The sequence below is a fragment of the Ziziphus jujuba genome, chromosome 10 (genome assembly GCF_031755915.1).
Source record: "Ziziphus jujuba cultivar Dongzao chromosome 10, ASM3175591v1".
NCBI lineage: Eukaryota > Viridiplantae > Streptophyta > Magnoliopsida > Rosales > Rhamnaceae > Ziziphus > Ziziphus jujuba.
In genome coordinates, this window is record NC_083388.1 from 12,151,710 (window position 1) to 12,165,976 (window position 14,267).

The window sequence follows — 14,267 nt, forward strand, 5'->3', positions numbered from 1 at the left end:
CGGCCAAAGAGGAAGGTGCTTAATGCTCACTGTGCAAATATACTTGCCAACCCTCAGGTCCATGGTTTCCATAGGAGAGCCATAATATAATAAATATTCATTTTGTGGTCGAGAAAGGAGACAGTTGATGCTCACTATGCAAATATACTTGTCAACTTTCAAGTTTATGGCTCCCATAAGATAGCCAAAATAAACAACCATCCACATGTTAGTCATATATACTTGTATGCTAATCAACAATATAGTACAGAACACCAATATTGTATGTTGCATCTAGAACTATATAATTTTAAAATATTATAAATACCAAAATTTGATTAAATACAACCGGATTTATATATTTTTACTAAATCCATTAAATTCCATACTTTGTTTAAACCATAAAAATAAATCCAACAATTTAAATAATTTAATTTTTACCAATAAAACCAAATTCATAAATATTTAAATACACGATTACATTTTTATACACAATAATTTAATACGATTATTTTCCTTAAGTCCTTATAATTTATTTATGCAAAAACTATATTAAATCATATATAATTTACCTTATGCAAAATAATTACAATAGTAAAATTTAACAATAACTCCAACAATAAATAATCACGTAAATAATTTTTTCAAAACCATATAATGAATTTTGTATAACAAATATATTTAAATCACATAAAAATAACACATTAAAATCAAATAATAATTTTCCTAAAGTTTAAAACATAAATAATATTTTTTGAAATTTTAAATAACACAAAATATATATGTTTAAACATCTTTATATACACGAGTATATAAATTCACACACACACACACACACACACACACATATATATATACAACCATATTCACATATATATATATATATATATATATATATAAATATATTCATATATGGATATCCATACATATATTCACATATATATTCATATATTTAAAATATATAAGCACAAACCTTTAACAAACATATTTTTTAACAAATATAAATGTTCACATATATATAGATATATATATTTTTTTTTCATATTTCTATACAAAAGCTTTCAACAAAAATATATGTATTTGCAAACATACATGCACATATACATCTAACACATATGTGTATATTTAATTTCACACCATTTTCACACTAAATACAAAAATTCACTCAAAAATGACAAATTTTCAAATACACCATCATAATTCACAAACAAGATACTAATGGAAAGCTAAAAAGATGAGGAACACGTTACTAACCTCCGTCGGGCTTAACACCACCGCCGTTGACTGGAAAACGGATAGAAAATTTTGGCTAAGCTCTCATTCAATGTATCTCCTAAACGATTTGACATTTGGACAAATGGAGGTCATTTTTTAAATTAAGAGGTCAAAAACTAGCGGGAGGAGCCTAGATCATGGTTAGAAACAGCTGGAAAACCGGCCAACAAAAGCTTGCCAACCGCCAGCATTGGACTGTTGATCTTAGCACGTAGGCTGGCCAAACAACCAAAAAATTAGCCACCAATGTCGCCTAACAGTGGCTGGTTAAGAAAGGGCTGGTCAATGGAGAGAGAAAGGGAGAGGAGAGTGATAGAGAGAGGAAGAGAGAGAGGGTTGTCACTGTATGTGAAGGAGGAGAAGAGAGAGGGGGTAGGGGAAAGGAAAAAGAAAAAGAAAAAGAAAAAAATATTTTTTTATTAAGGATGACATGTAGCCTTCCTAGGTTGTCACATGTGACACATTTTAATTGGTGACACATGGCACAAGTATGAGACTCCTTTAAATATTTCATTTCCGGTAAAATCATTATCGAAAAAGATAAGGATGACTTTACAAACCCATAACTTGTCAATAGTAGGTCCAAATTAAGTGTGCTACCAGTCAACAGAACTGTATCGACAAGCACTATTACATAGTACATCATTAATATCAAAATCCTTATGGATAAGAAGTCAACTTAGGCTCGTCAATCAATCTTGGTTGTATCTTATTTTGACCATGACTTTCTATTCGTAGCTCCGATCTTGGTGTACTACTGGTCTATGAACTAGTTTGACAAGCACTTTGTCATAGTACCTTGGTCAACACAAAATTCCTCACACAGTAAAAAGACAACAGTGGAACCCATTTGGTCAAATTCAATCAACTTTGGTCAAAATTGGTCAAAAATTCAAATTTGAGGCATTTTCTCGGGTCGGGTTGTTACAAGAAATCAAATAGTTCTCTTTTGTCCTACAAAATGTCTTCCATTTCCCACTTGAATAAATTTTCTTCTTTTTTGTCTCAAAGGAATGATGTGATGTTGCCTTGAAAAGTGCACTAATCCTGTAATTTCGTTCACTAGGTATAACTTTTCTATGTTCCATTTATTCTACTACTATCCAAGTCTTTTCGCTATTTCCATTTGCAAGCTCCATAAATAAAAGGAGTTGTAAGTTATAAACATCGAGTAAAAGACAGAGGGAAGGAATTTCAAGATAGAGATGGAAGGCCATAGGAAATTAGCACAACCTTGCAAAGGTAGTCCATATCATGATATATGCAAATATATTAGGCTTCTAATTCTCCTCTTTTTCTATAGTTCAAAACCAGACCATCCACCTTCACAAACATGTGAATATACTTCTAATTCAATTAACTTTGACAAAGATTTTGATCATGAATTTTTTTTTCTTCTTTTTGATCAAAGATTTTGATAATGAGTTTGACCTACCTGATTTAAATACACCAATAAATGCCAAACAAGATATTTAGGTTGATTAAATAAGGTTGAGGATGGTGCATTTAAAAGTAATGGAGATGACAATGGTGATGGTGATAGTGGTGAGTTTGACAATATTTGAAAGTAATGGAGATTTTGATTTTTGTGATAGATACTAATTATTAGAAACATCTTTTTTTATTAAAACTATTGAGTAATCATTGTTGGGATTTATATATTAGATGACAATTTAAATGGCTACCATTAAAGTATTCACTTTTAAGGATTTAATATAAAAATAATAGAATTAAATATCCAAATTAAAATTTATGATATATACCAATAGTGAAAAATAGAAGGATTTAAATTATTATCAAGAAGCTGATGAAGACATTGGTTTTAAGGAATATGTTGCTCAATTTTTATAAATATATAAAAACATATACATTTGGATGATCCCTTGTAACACCCCAAACAAAGAAAATGCTCCGAATTTGAATTTTTGATCAAATTTGGCCAAGATTAACTGGGTTTAACCAAGTGGATCCTATGGTTGACTTTTTACTGTGAGAGGAGTTTTGTATTGAACGAGGTACCATGACGAAGTACTCGTCGACATAAGTTCGTAGACTAGTAGTACGCCAAAATTGGACCTAAGAATAGAAAGTTAGGGTCAAAATAAAATGTGATTTGGATTGATCCATGAGTCTGAAGTTGAATTTTTATCTATATAGACTTTGATATTGATTGATGTACTATGTAATAGTGCTTATCTATATGAGTTTGTAGACTAGAGACACGCTCAATTTGGACCTATAATTGAAAAGTTATTAGTCTATAAAGTAGTACCTATCTTTTCGGGACTGACTTTATCGGATAATGAAATATTTAAAAGGGTGTTTGACTTGTGCCATGTGTCACCAATTGGAAGTTGCCACATATCATTTTTAGAAAGATGCCATGTGTTACAAAAGTAAAGTACCATGTGTCATCCATAATAAAAAATTATTATTTTTCATTTTCTTTTCTTTTTCTTTTTCTTTTTCTTTTTTCTTTTCTCCCCCTTCTCTCTCTCTCATGTGTGAAACTCTCTCTCTCTCTCAGCCTTGTTGGATTTTTGGCATTCTGGCCCTCTATGCACCACATGCGCCGAATGAGGACGAAGCTCGTGAAGAATCCGGCCGGTAGTCGAAAACCATGGCGAGTTGTCGCCTGATGCACCTAGATCGGGCATCCATCACCGGAGAAGGCAAAGCAGGTTTTCTGGCGATCCGACCACCTCTCAGCCAAAATCAATCTTCCTCTCCACCATTTTTGGACCTCCTAAGCTCGATTTTGAGCTCCATTCAGCTCAATTCCTACTGTTTGGGAGACATGACAAAATGAACCCAGGCCAAATTTTCCCCGTCGTTCTCCCACCACTGCCGATTGAGTTAAGTCCAACGGAGATTAGTAACATGGCTGGTCATTACGAATTAGCATGCATATATGCATGGCCTTTTTGTAAGAGCTGTGGGCCTAAGGATGGTCAAGTATATTTGCTCAGTGAACATCAGCCACCCTCTCCTCGGTCGAAGGAAAATTGTTTTAACCATGATAAGTTATTAGAAATCGGCACCATAAAATGCTAAGGTGACTGATTGCAGGTTTCTCTCTTTAACCTCCCCGTCAGGTACTACTTGGGACACTGAGTACTGTCTAACTCCACTGGTATATCGTATGGTGCATAAGTATCTTTTTCATGTATACATGTATTTATATATATATAAATATATATTATGTTATGTCTGTACGTACCACAACCAATAGGGACAACAATCTAATTTAGTCCATGAATAGCTTAGCCTCGTAACTCTGTTGTTTATGAGACCAGTGGGTCGGACAGCCATTACAGGCAATCACCCCAGACCTTATTGTAGCAGTATACTTGCAATAGCTGATATCATGGAATCATGTATTATTAACATGTTATATGGTATCGGGTGTACCTCTACTATAGGTGTGCACATTTCATAGTATATTTGAAAATTTAAAATTTTCGTTTTACTTTAGTTTATTTTATTTTATTTTTTTCATATCTATTCACAATTATGACACTCTATTATTACCATTATATGTTATTATTATTAAAAATTATTAATTGTTAAGGAGTTATTATTATTTGTTGTTATAGTATTATTATTATTATAATTATTATTATTATTATTATTATTATTTATCATTTTTATTTTTTAATTATTATTATTATTATTAACATCATTATTGTTGTTGAAATTATTATTATTGTTGTTACAATTATTATTTGTTATTGGTGTTATTATTATTATTATCATTGTTGTCGTTGCTAATAATTATTGTAGTTGTTATTATTATAATAATAATTAGTATTATTATTATTACTACTACTTATTATAAGTTTATTACTGTTATTATTATCATCACTCGTATCAATTGCATATTCATCATATACATTCTATCGAGCAAGTATGATAGCTGTCGGATAAGTGTGATAGCTTAAGGCAGGTATGTTATCCCTAGGTCAAGTTGTACTAATATTATTATCATTACTATTATTATTATTATTGTTATTGTTGTTATTGTTGTTGTTTTATTACTCTTTTATTTAGATTTATGCACTTGGTATGTTTATAAAGCGGTATAAAAATATGGAACTGTACTAAATGGGTGGTTTGAGCGCACATGAGTTTTAAATGTATTTATTTTTGTTAATTTATTTTTAGCGTCTATATTCTTATGCTTTATTACTGAAGTGCTGAATTTTGTGGAAAATCTTATAATAAGGTAGAAGGAATAAGGTGGTATAATAGTGGAGTGTTTTCTATGTAGAAACTTTTTAGGGCATGCTTAACCTTTAAAGGAGATGCTGTTGCATTTTCCATAGGACGGTCCGCCAGGATTTGGCCTGGGATCAAGGCTTATTTAGGGTTTTGATAAGCAATCCTAGATAGGTTCTAACATCCTAAGTATAAATTTGTTGTTTTGATATTTGCATTTTAAACATGATGAATTTGTGGCTGAATTCAATTTCATGTTTTTCATATCTAACCTAATTTTTTATTAAAAATAAATACTTAATTTTGATGGGCAAAAGAATTGTCTATCATCAATTATTTTTTGGAGTAAACTATAACACCATTCCTCAATGGTAGCAACATCTTTTTTTCTTGTTTTTAAAATTGTCATAAAAAATGTGCAGATTAATTTCACCCCTTCATATTTGGTATCCTATTGCATATTTTCTTTCTTTTCCTATTTAGGTAGTTTTGTGCTTGGTAAAGAAGTAGTTGCATTTGGTGTGATAAAAATTTGATTTGCCAGATAAGTCGGCATTGATAGGCTGCTTGACAACAGCCTTATGGAAAGAGTTTGTCTTTTTTTTGGTAAAATCCTGAAGATGACTATAGAGACTTAGGAGGCACAAATACTATGGTTGGACAGAAAAACTTAAATTTGAATCGGAAAAATTTTAAACCCTTTAGCAATACAACCCTAAGGCATGGCTGATGAAATGGTAAAATAGAAAAGGGAGAATGTCCATGGTAAATACAAACACAACATCCACAAGCATTGCCCCACAACATTAAATCTTACAAATATGAAAAGATTTATCATACATTTCTAATTTCCTTCATAAAAAGCTCTTGAAAAAGCAAAGAGGAGATTAGGAGCTATGGTATGCACAACTAAGTAAAAAGGAAGTAAGAACTTTTTTTTTTTTTGGTGGTAAATTGTAGATTACTTTTAGGATAGAAGAAAAAAATAATTTTTTTGGGGCTAGAAATATAAATTTTTGGGTTAGGCTAGGAATTATAACTCCTTTGTTCTTTTCAGTGGGGTGAAGAAATTATCAAATTTTTTTTTTGACCCAATGAACTAAAGAAAGAATTATAATTAGTAATTTGACCCAATGAACTAAAAAAAGAATTATGATTAGTAATTTATACTTAGATAGAGTTATTTAATTAAAACATTATCATAGAGTTATTTATATATTTTTTATTTTTTAAAAAAATTGAATATTATTATTTTTAATAATAATTTAATTTTTAAGTATAATTTGTTTTATATATATTTGAAGTTATATGTAACTCTCGGCCCAAACATCCACCACCATCCACCTCCACAAACATAAGAATTTGCTTTTGACAATGAATTTGACCTACCTAATTTAAATGCAACAAATCATGCAAAAAACAAGACATTCAAATTGATTAAGACAAGGCTAATGATGGTAAGTTTGATAGTAATGGAGCAACTTTTCGAAAATAATTCGACCTACCTGATTATAGACCAAAAAATGACAAACAAGATATTTATGATGAATACACAGGATAAGGTTGAGGATGGTGAATTTGATAGTAATTTTTTATGACAGTAGTGAACGTTATTATCACAATGATCATGATTTCTATAATACAAATTGTGATCAAGTTGCTTTTGAGGAATGTGTTGATCCATTTATATAAATATATAACACATACTTTATATTGTCTAAAGAGTAACAAGATGACGAGGTTCGATGCCTTTTGAGGCATAATTTCAACAAATTTTTCTGCTTCTTCAACCTGTAAATGACTACAACACAAATAGCAAAAGGATGAATCTGCTTTTAAGAATCATTAAATCTTGGAAATAATTGTTCTGATATATCTGTTGGAATCATACATACAGCGGAAACCTGATTGCAATTGAATAAAGCATGTATCAATTATGTCACTATCCATATTATATTTTACTAACCTTTTGCATAGGAGCTTTCAAACTATTCTCCAAGTGACAAATTTGCGTATGGGCACACCTGATCACAAAAGAAACAAGAAGGTTAATGTAAAAAACACTCTAAAACTCACATTTTCTGTTTTTCTTTCAAGGTGTTTTATTATCTATTGAGATTTACACTCTCTAGAAAATAATACGTAAAGACCTATTTCTGGGGCCTAGTAAGTAGTGTATTTAACCCTAATCCTCCTAGGGTTTCATAACACCTTGGACCCAATTAATGGGTCCTTCTTATATCTTAATAATCAATTAAATGGACCTTATTATTTAATGAGCTAGTTTAGGGATCTCACGATCCATTATTAATCAAAGCTCCTGATCATGGATTAGCTGGCTCCAAGAGCATAAATCTAACAATCTCCCACTTGCTCTGAGCAAGCCTGAGACTTTGATCATCCAGTGCTACTCCACTAAAAGTCAAGATGTGAACTCCAAGATTAATAATATTTATATTAATTGCATTTTTCCTTTGTAAAATATCAATAATTAATCAATAATAATTTCTATCAATCAATTAATTATCTATTCTCTGAACTTATCAGTTTCTCTAACGAATCCCATGCCTTGGCTAGTGACTTTCAATATTTGAGTACCGAAACATGTCATAAGGATATTTCATACAAATTCTGTATATTTCATAAATACTTAGTAATCAAAGGATGATAATTCCTAAATCATCAAGATATTGGCTGTTCAAAATAAACCTTACTTATTGATAACTCATAGAATCGTAATCACTTAATTACCTATTTATAATAGATTCAGGATTAAGGAAAAATGACATATCCAATATTGCCTGAGATTTAATTCCTTTTACATAAATTTATCCTTAATTAAATCTCTTTCGATCCTCTCAAAATGGCCGTGAGTCATTCCAATATTTTATAATAATCAAGACAGATTATTTCATAAAATATGGCAGTCTAAATAAAGTGCCTAGCTTTATTTAACAACTGTAAGGCAATTCATTAATTATGAGAACCTATGATCATATCTTCTATAAACGTATCCATATGATCATATACTACATAATTGATCTGGACCTTATACATAAAATATTATGTGTAAAAACAACTTAATATTATTGAATCAGAAAATCAAATTACACTTGTCTCGCTTCCAGAGCACAAATGTAATTAACTCCCACTTACTCTAAAATAAACCTGGGACCCTCTTAAGACCCATACAATTTACATGCTTCTTAAATACACGTTCAAGAAGAGTCTTAGTAAAAAGGTCTGCGGGGTTCTCCTCAGATGCTATTTTAGTAACCATTGTATCTCCTCTATCAATGAAATCACGGATCAAGTGGTACTTTCTTAATATGTGTTTCTGCTTCTATGAGATCTGGGTTCTTTGGACTGTGCTACGTCCCCACCGTTATCACAGTAAAGTGTAATGGGCCGATCTGCACTTGGTATCACATGAAGATCCAAAAGAAATTTCTTGAGCCATACCGCTTCCTTTGCAGCTTCAGATGCAGCCACATATTCAGCTTCGGTTGTGGAGTCAGCAACACAAGTCTGTTTAATACTCCTCCAATAAATGGCTCTCCCATTTTGGGTAAACACATATCTTGATGTTGATTTAAAGAATTAATATCACCTTGAAAATCTTATTTTTCCGGTCGCGTAAAAGTTTGATACCTAGAATATAGTTAGCTTCACCCAAGTCCTTCATATCAAACTGCTTTTTAGGTAACATTTTATGTCTGACAATACTTTCACACTGTTTCCAATTAACATAATCTCATATATATAAAGAACCAGAAAAACTACCACTATACCTTAAATCTTTTTATACACACATGGTTCATCTGGGCTTTTCTTAAAATCGTAGATTTGATAACTTGATCAAATATGATGTTCCATGACCTGGATGCTTGCTTAAGTCCATATATTGACCTATGCAACTTGCAAACCATGTGTTCTTGATCTTTTTCTATGAACCCTTCCAGTTGCTGCATATAAATGTTCTCTTCCAACTCCCCATTTAGAAAAGCTGTTTTGATATCTATTTATCAAATCTCATAATCGAGAGTTGCTGAAACCTTTAAGCATGGCTTTTGGCAAAAATGTTTCATCATAATCTATACCCTCTTTCTGGGTATAACATTTTACCACCAATCTAGATTTAAAGGTTTCAACATTCCCATCTAGTCCTTTCTTTCTCTTGTGGATCCACTTACACCCAATTGGTTTCATCCATTTAGATGCAGACTGAGCTAGAATCCATAGATTCCATCTCACGGTTCATGGCCTTTCTCCATTCTTGCACATGAACATTCTTCAATGCCTCTTTGTATGTGGTAGGGTCGTCATCAGGATTATCCATAATGACTTGATAAGTATCTCCTAGCAAGGCATACTTGGCAGGTTTACGTATCATTCTCCTACTACGAGTTCGCTACACTGGTTGTTGTACATATACAGGAGGATCCAAGTTTTGTGGTTCAGGTGGATTACCAATCTCTTCATTATGTTTTTGTTCTTGAGTTTCTTAAATTTAGTCCTGAGTTGTTTCCTGTGTTTATTCACTTTCGACTACGTTTTGTACATTTTTCCCTTTTTGAACATCAATAGGAAACAGGGGTAGAAAAATAGGAGTTTCAGGTGGATTTCGAACTGAGTCAAGCTCTTCGAGAACCACTTTACTCTTAAGTTTAAAATTGTTCATATAATCCTCTTCTAAGAAAGTAGCATGAGTACTCACTATCACCTTTTTTTTCTTTGGATTATAAAATATTCCACCTCTCATTCCCTTGGAATAGCCAATAAACATATATAATTCTGTACGCCATTCCAATTTTTGAGATTTCTGTGCTAAGACATGTGCCAGGGCACCCCAAATCCGAATATGGTTTAGATTGTGTTTGTGCCCTTTCCATAATTCTGTGGGTGTCTTTAAATAGATTTAGATGGAACCAAGTTTAGTATATATACAGCTGTTTTTAAGGCATATCCCCAGAACGATTCAGGTATTGATGAATAACTAAGCATTGACCTCGCCATATCTAAAAAGGATCTATTTCTCCTTTTAGAGACTCCATTTATCTGGAGGGTTCCAGGAGATGATAATTGAGAAATTGTCCCTTCTTTAGCCAAGTAAGACTTGAACTCTCTAGACAAGTATTCACTATCTCGGTCAGACCGAGGCTGCTTGATATGGACATCCAATTGCTTTTCTACCTCAGCCTTATACTCTCGAAATTTATCAAAAGCTTCAGACTTATGGCGCATTAGGTAAACATAGCCATATCTTGAGTAGTCATCAGTAAATGTGATGAAATACTCATACCCGCCTCTGGCTTGAACACTCATTAGTCCATATACATTAGTATGTACCAATTCTAATTGTATGGTGGCACGATTTCCTTTGGCCTTGAAAGGCCTCTTTGTCATTTTACCTTCTAAATATGATTCACATACTGGTATGGATTCAAAGATCAAGGAATTTAAAATTTCATTTTTAATCAAACCATGAATTCTGCTAGAATTAATATGACCAAATCACAAATGCCATAAATAGATTTCATTTAAAACCTTCCTTTTCTTAGATAAGGGAAGTTCCTTATCATCATTATTTTAATGGCATTAATACTATAATACAAAGGAGTTAAAAGAATAGATCATTAATCAATAATCTGGAACAAATAAAAGTATTATTACTCTTTATTGAAACTGAGGAATTAAACTGCACTGTTAAACCATGTTCAACTAAACAACTAACAAAAACCAAATTCCTCTTAAAATCCAGAATAAAAAAATAGTCTGATAAACTTAAAATTTTATTATCAAAATATAACTCCACTAGTCCTACTGCCATTACGGAGATATATTCTCTGTTTCCTAACTTCAAGCTTCTTTGTCCTTTACTGAGTGGGCTGCTTTGTTTGAACCACTGCAAAGAGTAACAAACATGATTAGTGGCTCTTGAATCAATGATCCATTTATCATTGTAATTCTTCACTATACAAGTCTCAACAACATTTAGACTACCCATACCTGATTTAGGGCAATTCTTCTTCTAGTGACCTTTCTGTCCGCACTTGAAGCACTTGCCTTTCGGCTTCTTCATTACAGCTGGTTTGGTAGCTGGACTTGTTCCCTTTTGCTTCTTATTCTTCTTTCCACCCTTAGGTTTCCCTTTAGGTTTTGAGGAACTTTCAGCACGATAAGCACTTCCTTGCTTCCCAAAAGACCTTTCAGCACACTCAAGCTTGTGCATCAGTTCAACAGGAGTAAGCTTTAGTTTGTTCATATTATAGTTCATTTTGAACTGACTAAAGCTATCCGGTAGAGATTCCAAGATCATGTCTATCTTCATCTCTTGTTCCAGCTTAGCCCCCATCACTTCCACAGTACTGATGTGCACCATCATCTTTAGATAATAGTCCCGCACACTTCCTCCAATCATACGAGTGTTCATTAGTGCCTCCATAGTTACTTGTCTAGTAGTACTGCTACTTTTAGCAAATATCCCATCTAAAGTCTAAATTATTTCTGATACACACTCTAGATTATCAAGTTGCTTCTATAGATGCTGACAAGAATATAACAGCGAGCTATTGTATTCACCCCTTGCCAATCTTCAAATTGCTTCTTAGTTTCTTTTGAAGCATTAGCAGCGGGCTTCTAGGGTTTCTAAGTTGTTGTAATGAATTTTATTTTCTCAAAATCAAGGACAATGTAAAGATTGGTTTTCCTTAGGTCATAGTTATTTCCATCCAATGGTTTTTGATTCAAAATTGTAGCTAGAGGATTAAAAGATGCTATTTTTTGAAAATTAAAATGCACACATATTAACACGTAATCAACACAACAACCATACAAATATGTAGATCCCTTAAACTACTTATTATTAATGTTTATTGTAACAATAATTTAATTTCCATTACAAATACTTACGTTGGGTAAGACATTTGTAATAAATTAAATTTTGAACATGGTATGTTTTAATGTCCTACTAAGTTAGCTCTCAGGAAGGTGAGGTGGATCTTAGACTCATTAAAAATCTACCTCCTTAGACAGAGCCTTCTTAGATAATACCAACACATACCACTCAAAATTGAATTAAAAAATTAAAACTTTTTGAACCCGATATGTATAGTGTCCTACCAAGTCAACTCCCAGGAAAGATGAGGTGGGTCAAAGACTCCTTAAAAATCTACCTCCTTAGACAGAGCCTTCTCAGATAACACAAATACATATCATTCAAAATTAATTTTAGAAATCAACCATTATTTCAATAATCTTTGGGCTTTTAATAACACTAGCAGAGTCCCGTTAGGAGGATTATTAATGCTATTAAAATTGATTGTAATAACCATTAATTTAATTTCAAAATTATCTTTAATATCTAAGTATTGTCGACATTGGACCGTACAACCTCATTAAAATTTTAAAATTATTTTAGATCCAATCCAATAAAATCCGGTCATGCTTATCCGTTGGGGCATCAAATAACCAATTTATTATTGGACCCTTAATGGAGCCCATAGGTTTCAAAATAATTGAAACCTTCACCCATTCAATATTTTACATTAATTAATTAGGGTTTTCCATAATAATATTATCTAGATGAAACAAATATTATTATGCACATGTATATATCAAATGACGCAATTATATGGCACCACCTATTCTACATGGCATGTTTAGCACATATCACATGTTATATCCATATCATTTAAATAATTATAAACATAGAATAATTAATAGGCCATAATCCATAATTTCCTAGAAAAGAAAATTACAAGTCCAAGAGGGCTAAGAAGCCCAACTTGATATCTGACCCGTACTTCTTCTTTTCTGCAAGTCTTGTAAGCCTATGGGATGTGGGTCAAGTTAGAATTGGTTTCTAGGGTTTTTAGCCCAGAAAATATAAAACCCTAACATGTCCCCTATTAATCCCGAACACCAAAACCTCCTCCAGTCGCCACACAAAACTCGGATCATTACAAAATTTTACAGAGAGATAGATAGCCGTCGGAAGAACCATCTCCCCAAAAATCATCAAATTCCAACCATGCACACGCCGCCATGCACCTGATGGATATAGGTGCATGAAACCCACTCTCAGACACTTTGAATGATGCGTGTAGGGGCGTGAAGCCTCTTCCAGTGGCCATCCTCCTCCCACCGATCTTCCTCCATGTCATGCGTCTTCTTTGGGTGTTGGTTTGTCAAAATATGGCTTCAATCGGCACAAAAAATGATGAACAGCAAGACATATACAGTTTTCTCAGGTACTTTTACATATTTTTCCAATAAATCCAAATTTACATATAAAAATTCAAATATAAAAATTCAAATAAAAACTGGAGGAAATAAATCAATCAATCAAGGAGGAAACCTTAATCTTATGATTAGCCTCCTTGTTACATCCAAAAAAAAAAAAAAAGTACAAGTAAAATTCTACTGTGGATTAAGGCCAAAACTAAATCATTCATTCATATCAAAAAAATTATAAATAACATGAACAATAGAATCTTAGGTGCCATATATCTAATATACATCACATATACATGGAAAAATAAAACAATGGATTCGATTTATTACACACCGATTCAATCATGGCTTTGATACAATTGTTGGAATCATACATACAGCGGAAGCCTGATCGTAATTGAATAAAGCATTTGATAAATTATGTCACTATCTATATTATATTTTACTAACGTTTTGCGCAGGACCTTCCAAACTATTCTCCAAGTGACAGATCTACGTGTGATGCAAACTAGGTATCTCAACAATATCTTCAAGCCAAAGAAATTGCCTGATTTTTTTTC